At 44.9% G+C, this 14,933-nt stretch overlaps 4 long non-coding RNA genes across 4 annotated transcripts; 3 read left to right on the top strand and 1 right to left on the bottom strand.

Moving 5' to 3' along the window:
* Nucleotides 1-686: 686 nt before the first annotated feature.
* On the top strand, nucleotides 687-1,184 carry LOC117465911 (uncharacterized). Its single transcript, XR_011645078.1, has 3 exons — nucleotides 687-750; nucleotides 844-923; nucleotides 1,125-1,184. It is a non-coding gene; the product is annotated as an uncharacterized lncRNA (long non-coding RNA).
* Nucleotides 1,185-1,525: 341 nt separating this feature from the next.
* LOC139432886 (uncharacterized) lies at nucleotides 1,526-2,021 on the top strand. Its single transcript, XR_011645077.1, has 3 exons — nucleotides 1,526-1,600; nucleotides 1,690-1,779; nucleotides 1,915-2,021. It is a non-coding gene; the product is annotated as an uncharacterized lncRNA (long non-coding RNA).
* A 1,027-nt stretch (nucleotides 2,022-3,048) lies between these two features.
* Nucleotides 3,049-3,892, top strand: LOC139432868 (uncharacterized). Its single transcript, XR_011645128.1, has 3 exons — nucleotides 3,049-3,164; nucleotides 3,438-3,652; nucleotides 3,729-3,892. It is a non-coding gene; the product is annotated as an uncharacterized lncRNA (long non-coding RNA).
* Nucleotides 3,893-5,447: 1,555 nt separating this feature from the next.
* LOC139435913 (uncharacterized) lies at nucleotides 5,448-6,397 on the bottom strand. The gene is made up of 3 exons (XR_011645125.1): nucleotides 6,314-6,397; nucleotides 5,716-5,932; nucleotides 5,448-5,635 (listed from the first exon to the last, which is right to left on the bottom strand). It is a non-coding gene; the product is annotated as an uncharacterized lncRNA (long non-coding RNA).
* Nucleotides 6,398-14,933: the final 8,536 nt, after the last annotated feature.

The following is a 14,933-nucleotide window of genomic DNA, read 5'->3' as shown; positions in this document are numbered from 1 at the left end:
GACATCGAAACAGCCGGAAAATGCTAAACAAAGTAAGTGTAGTATTGCGCTAGCTTTGTGATGCTAATGTCAGACATGCAGTAAATAAAAGTGCAATCGCAGTTTAATATCAGTCAAATACCAATCCATGTCTTAACGGAATAGCAACGCATTGAGCTAATATGCTAGTTTTTATTTTAGGCTTTCCGTAAACCTTAATGCACACTTGCTATTGCTGATTGTTGGAGCTGCTAATTTTTACATTTGTATTGGAACTATTCATACCAGCAGAACAACCAGGCCCATCCTATAAACTTGTCATGGTGTACAGAAACTCAAAGTCAATAGAGAAACAGTCTTTAAACTGTGGGAAAGGAAGACTTAAACAAGAAAAGAGACAAGTCCAGGTAAGCTGCATTATCCGTTTCATACAAATCTCTGTGTGTCATTACTTATATCTCTCTGCTATTTTACTAGATAAACATAGGAATGATGTCGCCACAAGGAGTTGATTTAAAGCCTCGGAGAGGGAAAACACTCCCGTTGTTTACAGACCCGGAGGTAGCAGCACCTGCTATACTGGAACGAGCTGTCCAGAAAATGAAAGCCTTTAACAAGGACATGGATGAAGGACCGTACGTCCTTTTGTATCCAGACTGCTCAGAGGTTGTCAATGTGCCTGGTTCAGAAAAGCCATTCACATTGGCAGAATATAAAAAGGACTTGCCAGGATCACCCTTTTCATTTGCCTTGAGAAACATTTTAGAGGAGGTTTGTGGATGTTATTATTCAATATTTTTACATGTTAACATCCTCTACTGCAGCATACATAATAATGTGTTGAACGTTTTGCTTTTACTACAGGGGATGATACCTCAGACTCTGATTCGGATATTGTCATCACATCTAGGAGCACAGCTGAATTCAATCAGGCTGACACTGTGGTGCGTAAATGATTTTATTTTAATGTTCATTTATTTATTTGATATACATTTGATTTTAAGCAGGAAATCTATATTCTGGTCAATATTTTAGAAGAACCAACTTGGCAGTTACAATTACTAATAACGTTTCACTGTTGATAGACATATGTGGTAAGGGAATAATAATGGAAGCTGTTGATAATTGTACACTTTTACTCTCAGGTATTTGAATTTGAACCACGAAACAAAAGTACTCCAAAGCACAAACCTGAAAATGAAGGGTAAGTTTGTACTTATTTTTACAAAATAAGTAATTTATCTTTAAGTGGATGATAAGAAAGGCCACAGCATTTTCTCTGGTGAACATGGATACAAAAATACTATACATGTCATCTAATTTCATATTTATTTATAAATCTTATGGTTCCCCCTACCTCTAAATGTTACTTAAAACTTAACTATACCCTGTATAATGAAGTTAATAATTTTATCAATTTCATCATGTTTCAGGAAGGCACTTGGACATTCATCCACAACTCAGCCTGGACAGGTATTGAGGCAGATTGTGGAAGCCTGATGTTTCTAACGTTCAATGTTGTTTTGTTACAGACATTTGTATTTGTATTTCAGATAGTAATATCTGATACTGAGGATATGGGTCCACCCAAAACAAATACAGACAAGACTACTTGCTACAGGTAAGTACAAATGTTAGTGACTCACTTACACGAGAAAGACATTTTTGTTTGTAAGATGTTTTAACATGGGAATTATCATTTCCTAACAGTACATACACAGACCTGTATGCACCATGTGTTGAAGAAGAGGACGAGGAGCTGGTTGCAGTCAACATGACGAGTTTATTGGACACTGAAATGTAAACGGACAGCTATTACAGTGGCATTAAAAAAAAATTCTCTGTACAATATTTCTGGTACAAAAATAATTTTTTTAACTGTTTTTGCACCCTCTGGAATATCCACTAATAAGGTCCACTTTGTGTCCTTTACAGGGAGGAGATGAACGTTACATTACCTGCCATTATTGCTAACCTGTCACAGCCTATTGATCATGGAAGAGTCAGCCGGTTCAACATTTCAAGGGCTAATGTTTGGGATGGAGCAGTCAGAGGTTTCGTGTACATCGTATTCAGAAAACTGTGACATGCTGGTAAAAGGCACTGATGATGCTGGTGTTTTCGAAGAAGGAAATGACTCAGGTGGTCCCAGGAGAGAGTTGTTATCTCTACTGATGAAGAATCTGAAAGACCGGCCCATTTTTGATGGACCAGACGGACGCCGCTTCTTGGTCTACAATGCAAATGCATACGGTTAGAAGTGTACTAATACAATTGTTAATGATCATTAACCATATATATCACATGACATGATTTGTTGCTTGAACAATTTTCCAAAACTTTGAGTGTCATTACAGTACATTAAAGTATATAATAAATAATGTTTTAATTTTGCAATATGAATACATTTATTCACAGCTGTTAGGGAGGATGAATACTACTTGGCAGGAAAGATGATTGCGGTGTCAGTTGTGCATGGAGGTCCGGGGCTACATTTCCTGTCAGAAGATCTTGTACATTATCTTGCAGGCCAGCCTTCATTCAAAGCAACAGTTGATTTAATAACTGATGAAGAAGTAGGGAAAGCTTTACAAGAGGTGAGAATGGCATACAGCAACAGTGTGGTAGGGTGGATTATTATGTAGTTCCTGCAGTGTTTTGAGACATCTTTACTTTACCTTTATCACATACACCGAATTGGCTTCATTTTTTGTTTTGTGATCAGAATCAGAATACCCTTTTTAGTCCCACAGAGAGAACATTTACATTGCTGGAGCAGAAAAGAGCCAAAGACAGCTTAATGTTACCTAAGAAGAATGATTAAAAACTATTAAAGAAACACAAACACAATTTACAAAAAAACACATCCTGTCGTAGAGGATTTAGCAGCCAGGTATATATTGCACACGGATAGTAGTAATGGTAATATATAAAACTTGTAATGGAACAAAAATGGCAAGAATATACAGTACATGCAGTTATTGACTGGATTGTTTGTCCATTTTATAATCTTCAGATTGAGAATGCTGCCTCAGTGCCTTGCGAGAAATGACCATGAGACACAGCACAAAGTTACAGACAGCAGGTTGTCTGAGACATGTGGCTTCTGTTGAAGGAAAGAAAGGAATTGTGTCAGACTACCTCCAGTGGTACATTATTGGCCGAAACTCATCTGTAATTGACAGGTAAGATCATATTTGTATTCATGTGATTTTTTTTAAATGTATGTAAGAATTTTTTGTTTAAAATGCCTCATGGTCCCCCTCTTTGGTTTATTCTATGTTTATCTGTTAGAAATTAGTCAGTGTCAAAATGTGTGCCTGTGTAGTATAACTGATATGGGATGTCCGTCTCTCGTTTCCCTGCCTGTCTTGTGCCAATCTTTAAGTGCTCATGCCACCCCCCCCCTTGTTTTAGGAATTTAAATGTGATGAATTATTTTTTTGCTCACTCTTCAGATTCAAGGAGGGTCTTTCAGCCCTTCAGTTTTTAAACGCACTACAGCAACACCCTACTCTGCTGGCCCCGGTCCTGTGCCACTCTGAAAAGCGACTTACTGCTCTGGAACTTGAGCGACTCTTCAAGCCTGACCTCAATCCACCAGGGAGTAACAGGAGGCTTAGGGAAAGCCACACTTTGGGCTACTGGGCAGACTATCTCCTCGATTGTGAAGGTTTGTAAATCGCTGTTTTTATAACTATTTCAGGAAACACATTGCCAAAATGTATCTGAACATGTTTTCTTTGCAGAAAGCCAGACTGCTGTGTCTTTGGAGGATGTTTTGATGTTTGCGACTGGGCTGACTTCATTTCCCCCATCTGGATTTGAACCATCGCCAGGAATAGAGTTCCTTGATGACTCTCCATTCCCAATGGCAAACACTTGTTCCAACACATTGAAACTACCACTCCTTGACGCATACAATGTGTTTAAATCCCAAATGGACTTTGGAATGCAAAATTCTCCAGGATTTGGCTGTTTTTAAGTCATGTGACTGGATGACTAGACCCTCCAGAAAAACGCGGGCTAAAATCCTTGATTATGCGATCAAACATGCGTGGTTTTATGTGATTTTATGCGGTGAAATTGCGGGAAGTTGCGAAATATGCGGAAAAAATAAATATTGGGCTGTCTTATTTATTTATTCTCTCACACACAACCTGCCACTAACGTTAAACCCCTTTACTTTTCAATTAAACACATTCAATGTTTATTTATTGTAAAAGCAATTGGGCTATTTTAATCACACTCTCTCACACACACACACACACACACACACACACACACACACACACACACACACACACACACACACACTTCTCCGCCTCATTCTGTTTTCATTTACTCGTTCGTTATCTAACCAGCTTCAATCTTGTAGGCTACTCACTTCGTTTCTTGTAGCCCTCGAAAGGGTTTTGGAGGTCGATGCCTCGGTGAACGTGAGTTGTTTGGCTTTCTTGTCCGCAGCAGCAGAAAGCATGTTCGAATGTTTGAATGAATCAAAGTGGGTCGTCACCGTCGATGTTCTCTTATGCTCCAACACAGTTGCACGGGGTGCAGAATAGTTTCCCCCCAGACATCGGGGTACTGCTTTGCCCGGTCTTTAGCAGAAATGTTCGTCGGTAAATGAGATGGATTAGATTTGTTCATCTTGGTGAAGAGAAACTCGTGTGAGCTCCACACGTTCACTCTACGGTGTTGTTTACCTTCTGTGATGCGCGAGCTGATGACGTCGCGCATCATCAAGACGAGTTAACTTTTTTTTTTTTTCAATTTTGTGTGGAAAAATGCGGGGATTATGCGGCCTTTTGATAAATATGCGGCTTTTTAAAAATATGCGCCATTTTGCTGACTATGCGGTAATTTCTGCGATCGCAGAATCGCGTTTTTCTCGAGGGTCTAATATAGTCGTTGTTAGCGTGTTTTTTTTCTTTCTCACAGCTCATGTTGTCCATTTAGTTTGGGACAAAATCAAAGTATTGTTCTATACTGTACCTATACAATCTTTATAAATACTCTGAACTTTGCTCTACTAATTTCACATTGCGACCCATAGCTTCTTTGTTGTAAATCAGTCATTCATTCTCAGGTTTCCAGTGAGTCCACATGGTTGAAATAAGACTTATACAGAAATGTTCTTTCTGCACACAATTACACACACAACATAACATTGTTTGTGCTTGCTAATTGGAGCGTTGTTTGTTGTTATTCCAGTTATATTTTATAATGATTAAGATATTTACTTTATGACTATGCTGTGATTTGGTGCCGTATAAATAACATTGAAACAAATATTGTGATAATACCATAATCATTTGGATACATCACAGGGAAAAGAGTAAATGCAGTCTGACAAACCATGAAACCAAGCATTGTTGAGCCCTGAAATCTGATTTGGAGTGGTGAAACAGTGCTACTGTAGTACATCTGAATACCTTTTCGATTACTTTATAACTGAGCATATTCTTTCAGCTTCATGTACAGTTCTGATGCAGTCTCCCAGTTATCTGGCTTCTGCAGGTCATTGCGCTCCATAGCAAAGTCCAAGTACTCCTGCATGTGTTGGTCCCCACATGGAGCTATAGACAGGCTTGTCTCAGGAACAGCATCCAATTCTGCCTGTTCAATCTCAAATCCACAGTCCCTGGAGCCAAATCTATGTTAAATAGAAGACAATACATTTACATTTAAGATAAAAACAGACAAAGAAGTATCAATCCATCACCAATGTAATACCTGTGGCAAGTAGTACAGTTCATTGGGCACTCCTCCTGGACATGATGCTGTTCTGGAAGGGCGAATCCTGTGACTGTTCCACAGTCTCACACACTCATCCAAGTCCTTCTGAATAACATCAACGAAGCAGAATCTCAGAAGGCACTGATGCTCGTGACTCCCGTTGAAGTGTCCAGCATCTCGGAGGTCTGCAAATAGCTCCATCCAGAACTGAGACCTATAGAAATTGATATCTTTTCAAGTGAATTATTAAGCAATAGGCTATACAACAATTCTACAAATGACATTAAAAGGTTACCAGTAAAATCAACAACAAATCATTGAGTGTCTATTTAATCATTTATTTGCTTCACAACCTATAGTGCCTAGGTCCCCTCAGGGGCCGCTGTTCAATCCAAAACCCACGCTTAGATGTTCACAGTTTCTAACTTTATTTCGGCCAAAAATAAGTTCTAAAGAAAGGCCTTGTATAGTCTGGGTCATAGACTACAGGCTATATATTATATCTATTATAATAAAAACTGATACACTTTAGCTAAGCAAATGTTGTTTGTCTGACAGTGTTGGCAAGTAATAGATAATCATGATAGACACTTACCTTCCCTTTCTTAATATGGACCACCAGGACTCAATACGCTGATTAGTCATGGTTGTGCCATACATGTGGCTGGACGCTCCAGAGTAGTAGTCATGGTGATGGTGACGTAGGGTGCACTGAATTGCAGCCATAATTCCGTTCTCCGTGCCACAATCAGTCCGCAGCCTCATGGGGATGACACCGAGGTTTCGCACACATTTGAGGAAATATTGAGCGATAACTCTTGGGTTATAGTTTTTGTTGGACCACATTCAAGCCATACTACTTTACGTGAAAATCCATCTATGCATCCTGAAAGGGCCACACCGAATGGCTTAAGTTTGTAACCGTCAGCATGCCACATATAGTTCGGTCCCATTGAGTGGTAGGTTCTCCTTATAAACCTTCTGCGAGATCTCCTCTCGCAGCCTCGAGGGTTAAGCTCCCGGAGCAAATGCATAACATCATCTCTCTTCACTCGAAGACTGTACTTTTGTTTTAGTACCTGCCACATTGTTCGGTATCCAAACAATTGTCCAGGTCCACGAAGTTCCAACCTGATGGCGTTAATTACAGCGATTTGAGAGGAATAACCCTTTCTAAAGTGTTTCGCATTTTGTTAATTTGTTTTTGTTAATGTTAAATAGTTTTGTCCTTGGTAAAAGTGTTTTATAAAATGTAAATTTGTTTTTAGCTTTGTAAAAGTGTTTTGCATCTTGTTAATTTGTTTTCGTTAATGTTAAAATTGTTTTCCTTGGTAAAAGTGTTTTTGCTAATGTAATTTTGTTTTATAAAATGTAAATTTGTCTCAAGCTTTGTTAAAGTGTTTCACACTTTGTAATTGTCCATTGCACTTCCCAGCCACCGTAGTTTTATGAGGAATCACAGCCCCCTAGGGGACATGGAGAAGAACAAAAAAATAATTAAAAAATAAATAAAAATGTTTTGCGAGATATCGCAATAATTTTCATTTAGTACTTCCTGGTCAGTTCGGCTGCTACGGCAACACAGAAACCACAACAATGGAGTGGTTCATCGATTTTACTTTGAGCTTGGCCTTAAATATAAAGATATAACATCAGTGCTTGGCAATAGGCACGGGTTTCACACATATACTGTATATATAAAAGGGTTCTATTTCGTCCCTACTGACCGCCAGAGGCGGTGCTTTAGCACTGGATATGTCCATCGCGTGCATGCGCAGCTCGAGTACCAATAACAACAAAGTCACCTGTGACCCACGTGACACCGGCTACATCAGCCGGTGTCGACAGAGGATCTGTTCCTTTTCATCTTCTCGCTGCGCGAGAGTACCTTGGCTACATTTTTTGTAGCCTACAGCGTTCGTTCGTTCGGAACATTTGTTAAGGATTCTCTGCAAACAGCTGGCTGCGTGTAGCTTCGCGACTCATCCAGTCGGGGCCGCGGGATTACCCGTCCTCCAGGAGCTGCGGCTGGCTGCGCAGAGACTTCGTTCGGACAGGTTGGTGTCGGCTTGGTTGGCGACGGCAGTGTTTCTACTCCCTCTCCCAGCCTAGTTGTCCTGATTTCTGTCTGTTTGCTGAGTCTTTTGGTGACGGAGGTGTTTTCGCTCCCTCTCCCAGGAGTATTGCTGTGCTTTTGTACTGTTTTGGCCGCGGCGCTGAGCCAAACGTCATTAGCATTGAGCTAAACCTCATTAGCATTGAGCTAAACTTCATTAGCATTGAGCTAAACTTCATTAGCATTGAGCTAAACTTCATTGGCATTGAGCTGTACTGGCTAGTTAGCAGTAGCGGCTGCAGCCACTCGGCTGACGCCGGGTTGAGCACCGGAGTTTCCCGTGCCGTTCTTTTTTCTTTAGCTACAGCTGGCATTCGCCTTTGATTTAACGCTAAAGTTGCCGTGTTTATCCTGTTAAACAAGTAGCTGGTGAAGTCTGTGTTCCCACACCCGCTCCCGGTTACGCTGCATCTGGCGTTCGTCTTCAGTTTAACCAGTGAAGGCAGTGTTTGCGCCCCCGCTCCTGGTAGGCGCTAAACGGCCTGGTTTTTTCCGTTAAGCAGGTAGCTGGTGAAGGCTGTGCTCCCGCACCCGCTTCCGGTTACGCTGCGTCTGGCATTCGTCTGTAAATTAACCAGTGAAGGCAGTGTTCTCGCCCCCGCTCCTGGTAGACGCTAAACTGCCTGGTGTTTTCTGTTAAGCAGGTAGCTGGTGAAGGCTGTGTTCCCGCACCCGCTCCCGGTTACGCTGCATCTGGCATTTGTCTGTAAATTAACCAGTGAAGGCAGTGTTCCCGCTCCTGGTAGACGCTAAACTGCCTTGTGTTTTCTGTTTAGCAGGTAGCTGGTGAAGGCTGTGTTCCCGCACCCGCTCCCGGTTACGCTGCATCAGGCATTCGTCTGTAAATTAACCAGTGAAGGCAGTGTTCTCGCCCCCGCTACTGGTAGACGCTAACTGCCTTGTGTTTTGGTTTAAGCAGGTAGCTGGTGAAGGCTGCGTTCCCGCACCCGCTCCCGGTTACGCTGCATCTGGCACTCGCCTCGGCTCAGCCAGTGAAGGGCAGGTAGCTGGTGAAGGCTGTGTTCCCGCACCCGCTCCCAGCTTCTCTGCATCTGGCTACCTACAGAATGGCTCATTCATGTAGCGCCTGTATGGCTTCTCTCGAGCCCGAGGACGGCCACGACCGTTGCCCCTCTTGCCTCGGCCTCGAGCATCTAAGGGAAGCTCTCACAGTAGGGGCCTGCATGAACTGTAGCTGCATGCCCCGGGCACTCAGAGTGGCTAGAATCACTGAGGTGGAACGTCTGGCGGCAGCCAACGGACACCTCTCTTGGTCACATCCTCCCCCAGATCAGTTCGACCGTCCCTGGCGACTTGAGGGAGCGATGGCCATGGGTGCACCCCCCAATAAGAGGACTAGGAACAGGCTGTCCTCTAAAGTGGATCAGCTAGCTACCGACATGGACACGATGAAGTCGCTCCTCGTGGCCCTTCAGCCGGGGCCCGGTATAGGGGCTGCTAGCGGGCCGCCTGCCCCTCCTTCGGTTGCTGCCCCTCCTTCGGTTGCCGCCCCTCCTTCGGTTGCCGCACCTCTGTACGAGGATGCCTTGTCGCTAGCGGCTTCGGCTAACCTCTTCAATGAAGAGACGGAGGACGAGGTCCCGCTCGAGGAGTTTTCCCTCTCCTCTGCTCAGGGGTCTCTGCAGGACGGGGAGGACGGCTCCATGGCGGCCATCATTCGTACAGCCTTGGCGCACCTGCAGATTCCGGTTCCGCAGGCCAACTTGGCGACGCAGCGGCACGCATGGGTCGTATCGGGAACTCCCTCTCCCATCTAATTCTGGCCGTCTCCGCCTCGCTGCAGCAGGCTCCGGCCGAGCCTTCTTTGCTGGGCCTCAGCGATGCATCACTGCAGGCCTTTGCCCTAATGACTAGGGAATTGGGACGAGTTATGTTTTTTCTGGTACAGAACTGGTACAGATGCCTGGACCCTTCCCAGCAGGTCACTTATCTGGGGATGGTCCTAGATTCGGTCACCATGAGGGCCTACTTGACACCTCGTCGTGTGGACGACATTTCCCACCATCTTCGCATCTTCAGACTAGGCAAGAGGGTGCCTTACATACAGTTCCTCCGGCTCTTAGGCAGACTGACAGCTGCCTCAGCCGTCGTGCCCTTGGGCCTGTTGTCACTGCGCCCCATGCAGATGTGGCTGAACAGCCGTCACTTGGACGCCAAGCGGCACAGGCACAAGAGAGTCAGGGTGTCTCAGCGGTGCCTCCACTCTATGTCCCGCTGGAGGGACAGGGCCTATCTCCTGAGGGGTGTGCCCATGGGCACCATCCCATCCCGCCGGGAGACTGTCACTGTGGATGCGTGTCTCTCGGGGTGGGGTGCGGTGTGGCAGGGCAGGACTGTGCAGGGTCAGTGGTCTGCCCAGGAAGGTGCACGCCATATCAATGTGCTGGAGCTTCGAGCGGTGTTGCTCGCACTCATGCACTTTTTACCCCAACTGGCGGGCAGGCATGTGCTCGTTCGTTCGGACAACATGTCCGCAGTTGCCCAAATCAACCACCAGGGGGGCGCCAGGTCCGCACAGCTGCTCCGCGTTTCGCAGAGCCTCTTGCCTTGGGCGCTCCCCCGCCTCACCAGTCTGCGGGCAGTTTTTCTGCCAGGGGACCTGAATCAGGTCGCAGATTTCCTCTCACGGCGCAAGCCTCCACCGGGGGAGTGGAGGCTTCACCCGGAGGTGGTGGAGATAATTTGGAGCCTCTTCGGCAGGGCCGAGGTGGACCTCTTTGCCTCGGAAGAGTCGAGGCACTGCCCCCTCTGGTTCTCCTGGTCGGAGGTGACCAGCCCATTGGGTCAGGATGCCCTGGCGCACGACTGGCCGGACACTCTCCTGTATGCCTTCCCGCCGTTGCCTCTGATACTTCAGACGCTTCAGAGGGTCCTTACCCAGGGGCACAGGCTCCTTCTAGTCGCCCCCCTGCTGGCTGGGGAGAGTCTGGTTCCCACTGCTACGCAGTCTCTGCGGCAGCCACGGCAGCCACCGTGGCGTCTCCCCGACAGGAAGGACCTCCTGTCACAGCTCAAGGGTCAGATCTGGCATCCCGACCCTCGCCACCTTCAGCTCTGGGTTTGGCCTCTGCAGGGCCCAACCCACTGTTGAGCGGTGTCACGGCATCTGTCAGGGAAACTATCCTGAATGCCAGAGCTCCATCCACTCGGGCACAGTATGAGTGCAAATGGAGGCTCTTCTCCCACTGGTGTGAGTAAGGCTGAGAATCCGGGACATTGCTCCGTGGCCACCATTTTAGAGTTTCTGCAGTCCCTTCTGGATAGTGGACGTTCTCACTCCACTTTGAAGGTGTATATGGCTGCTATCTCTGCCCGACATGTCGGAGTCGATGGCGCCACAGTGGGGCGGCACAGGTTGGTGTCCCTCTTTCTAAGAGGGGCTCTACGGCAGCGCCCCCCTAGCACCCCAAGGGCCCCGGCTTGGGACCTGCCCCTAGTGTTGGATGCACTATCATCTCCTCCCTTCGAACCCTTGGCCCAGGTCGGGCTTAAATGGCTGTCCCTGAAGGCAGCATTTCTGCTTGCCATAACCTCAGGGAAGCGAGTCGGAGAGCTTCATGCCCTCTCCGTAAGCAGTACATGCCTGAGGTGGAACTCCGATGGCTCGGGTGTCACCCTCTGGCCGAATGTGGCGTTCTTGCCCAAGGTGCTTCCACTAGCCCACTCCAATCGGCCTATCCAGCTGGCACGCTTTAACATTCCACAGGAGAACGGCACACCTGAGTTGCTGTGCCCTGTGCGTGCCCTGAGGGCGTATATTGATGCTACGGCCTGTATACGACAGTCAGAGCAGCTCTTCGTTTGCCATGGCGGCACTAGGAAGGGTCGTGCTCTCTCGAAGCAGCGGCTGTCCCACTGGGTGGTGGATACCATCACATGTGCCTATGGGGCCAGTGGCCGCCCCCCGCCATCAGGGGCCAGATGCCACTCTACAAGAGGCGTCTCAACATCGTGGGCTGCCCTAAGAGGGGTGCCCCTGGAGACCATCTGCGCCGCGGCGTCATGGGCGTCTTCTGGCACATTCTCCAGGTTCTACCGGGTCAATGTCGCCACTCCTCACCCCCTGGGGGTGGTCTTGTGGCCAAGCTCCGCTGCTTCCAACTAGGTGAGTAAGTGCTTGGATTCTTCATGACATGGTTGGTATAGGTCATCCAGTGCTAAAGCACCGCCTCTGGCGGTCAGTAGGGACGAAATAGAACGATAGTTACGGCTGTAACTACGGTTCTATGAGTCCCGGATGACCGCCAGAGTTTCCTGTCACTCAGAATTCTTGTGTGCTCGCGAGAAGATTCTGGGAACAGATCCTCTGTCGACACCGGCTGATGTAGCCGGTGTCACGTGGGTCACAGGTGACTTTGTTGTTATTGGTACTCGAGCTGCGCATGCGCGCGATGGACATATCCAGTGCTAAAGCACCGCCTCTGGCGGTCATCCGGGACTCATAGAACCGTAGTTACAGCCGTAACTATCGTTTCACATAAGTGAAGACACCTCAAGAAAACACTCAGAGCGAGGGGACATGCACGTTCCTCTGAGCTGAGTTATTGACAGATTCGAATTTCGGGGATCAATAACTCATGAACATAACGTTGTAAAAATACAAACAACATGACTTTACAATCATAGCAAGGTAGACAACGAGCTACAGAGTCGTTTTGATCAGAACAGTTCGATACGCGCCGTCATCCGAGCTAAACATCAAGAATTGGTCACAATCTGCAGCTGGAGGAAGGAGAGGAGTGCTTAGGGACCGTCTACAAACTGCAACGGGGTTTTGCGAGATCTCGCAAAACATTTTATTTGTATTCAAATAATTTTTTTCTTCTTCTCCATGTCCCCTAGGGGCTCCGTAGTTTATCAATGAAAGGAACACAAACACGGAAAGAAAAAAAAAACAGGTACTTTCACAAGTCGACTCTTTGTTTACAAGCTACATGTAGAGAAGAGTGCAATGTTACCTTAGCTAGTTAGAACACCTGCTAAAAGCTTGAATCATCCGAAGTGTTGAGAAGAGTTGTGTGGTCATTCAGAGTCTTTAACCAAGGAAAAAGTACTTGTGGAGCTTTTTTATCTATGTAAAGTTGTGTTAAGCCAGAAAGCTAATGTATACCCTTTAACAAACGCTGATTGGTAATGTTAGCATGTGAGGTAGCTCTCTGCCCAACACAGGTGGAACTAATCACAGTAATTAGCGTGAAAGTGGGCTAATTGTAGGCTATGGCAGAGTGAGTGCTGACAGACTGCCATGGCCTAATGGCATATCTGAATTAAAATAATAATAATTAGCTACATCTGAGTTTATCCTCAAGTCAACACAAATTATTATGGAGACATTTTCTGTCAACTCCAGTCTGTAGAAAGCGTTATGTTCTGAAATAGAACTGGTCTGGCTTAGATAATGAACTGAATTAAGAGTGCATGACAAATATCTTAGCAAAAATGTTGACAGTTCAAATGTTGGATAAAGTTGAATAGAAAGATGAGGTGGCAAATGAAATGTCAGGTTTAATGCAAGTTGGAGCTCTGGTGATGTCCAGTAGATGTACATTGAGACAGCTTTATGTATGTAGCATGCACTTAACATTGTAAGTGTATGATTAACTGAGGTTACTTTTGCCCCTGTGCAATGTACTATGTAATGTATCACCCTGTCAAACTATTTGTAGTTTGTACTGGATGTACTTATATATGTATTTTTGATAACAGCTGCAGGTCAATATACAATCTACTGTCATTTCACAGCACTTCAGACAACTGCAACTAAGTTGATTTAATTGTATACTAAAACTTTAAATTACAGTGTGTTAAGCTTTATTCAGAACAACCGTGGAATGCAGCTATTTTTTCTCAAGTAGCCTACTTTATGTACAATTTGACAGTACTTGCACTTTATACTTTTATTCCACATCATTTTGGAGGGACATATTATCCTTTTTGACTACATTAGTATGAAAGCTTTTGTAGTAAAGTAGCTCGATCTTTTCCAGATGCAACGTTATAAAACAACCCATTGGTTCAGGGTTTTCAGTAATATAATATCCTTTCATACGATTCTGAAAAAGGACTAAAGTAGTAGTCAAATAAGTGGTTCACATTTTAATGCTTCAACATTTGGTGTTGAGTACTTGTTCCACTGATCATTCAGAGTTATCATGTTGATTTAGAAATGTGTAAAACATATTTAATAATGAAGAACTGAAGAGAATTGTGCTTCTCTTATAGTAGCTTACAGATCCTTATCCTGTCAGAAAGATACGGAGAGGAACCACCCACAGATAACTGATGTATTATATAAATATATACATTTATTTCTATCCCACATAAACACGTTTAAAAACACGTACGAGACATTCTGCTTTTACTTTGATTTGTGGATCAGAGTACAGATTGAGAATTTCATCAAGACACTTTAATGAGTGTCTACATACCAGAGGGAACTCTAGTAAATCTGTCCGGCCCCTCTCATTGTTTGATGTCATGATGAATTGCTGTTTCTTTCCACTCATTTGATTCCTCTGTCTCTCATTCTTTCCTAACCCCCCTCCCTACTCCATTTCTCCAGTCTATATCTTTTCCTCACCTTCGGTCCAGTCGTGTCCTTCTCATTCTCCGATCTTCCTTTCTCCTCTTTTCCTTCTCCGCCTACTCCGTCTTCTCTCACTCCCATCTATTCCTCACACCTTTGCAATCTGTCTTCAGGTCTTCCACCGTTGCTTCAGGCTCCTGCTCTTTCACAAAGTACGCCCTTTACATGTTGTGAGGCGCCGATACTCAAAGGAATGCTTAGCAGGTTGCATATGCATGTGTGTGTGATTTAATTAACATAGCTATCATCTGTTTAACTGAAACTGACACATGACGTGAAATTAACAGGATTGTAAGATGTGTTTATAAGGATTTATTTGACATTGAAGTGAAAACACTCCTATACCTTTAGATGGTTATGCATGTTAACTGTTTTCAAAGTAAAGCCCTTTATTTGAGCAGCTTTTTGTGTTTTGTTTGAAGAGAATACATTTTAATACAAGTAATGACATTATGACCATTATCTTACAGTGCTGGCTGTGGAAAGTATTTA

Source organism: Pseudochaenichthys georgianus, chromosome 20 (genome assembly GCF_902827115.2).
Source record: "Pseudochaenichthys georgianus chromosome 20, fPseGeo1.2, whole genome shotgun sequence".
Taxonomy (NCBI): domain Eukaryota; kingdom Metazoa; phylum Chordata; class Actinopteri; order Perciformes; family Channichthyidae; genus Pseudochaenichthys; species Pseudochaenichthys georgianus.
This window is presented reverse-complemented; position numbering and strand designations above follow the sequence as displayed.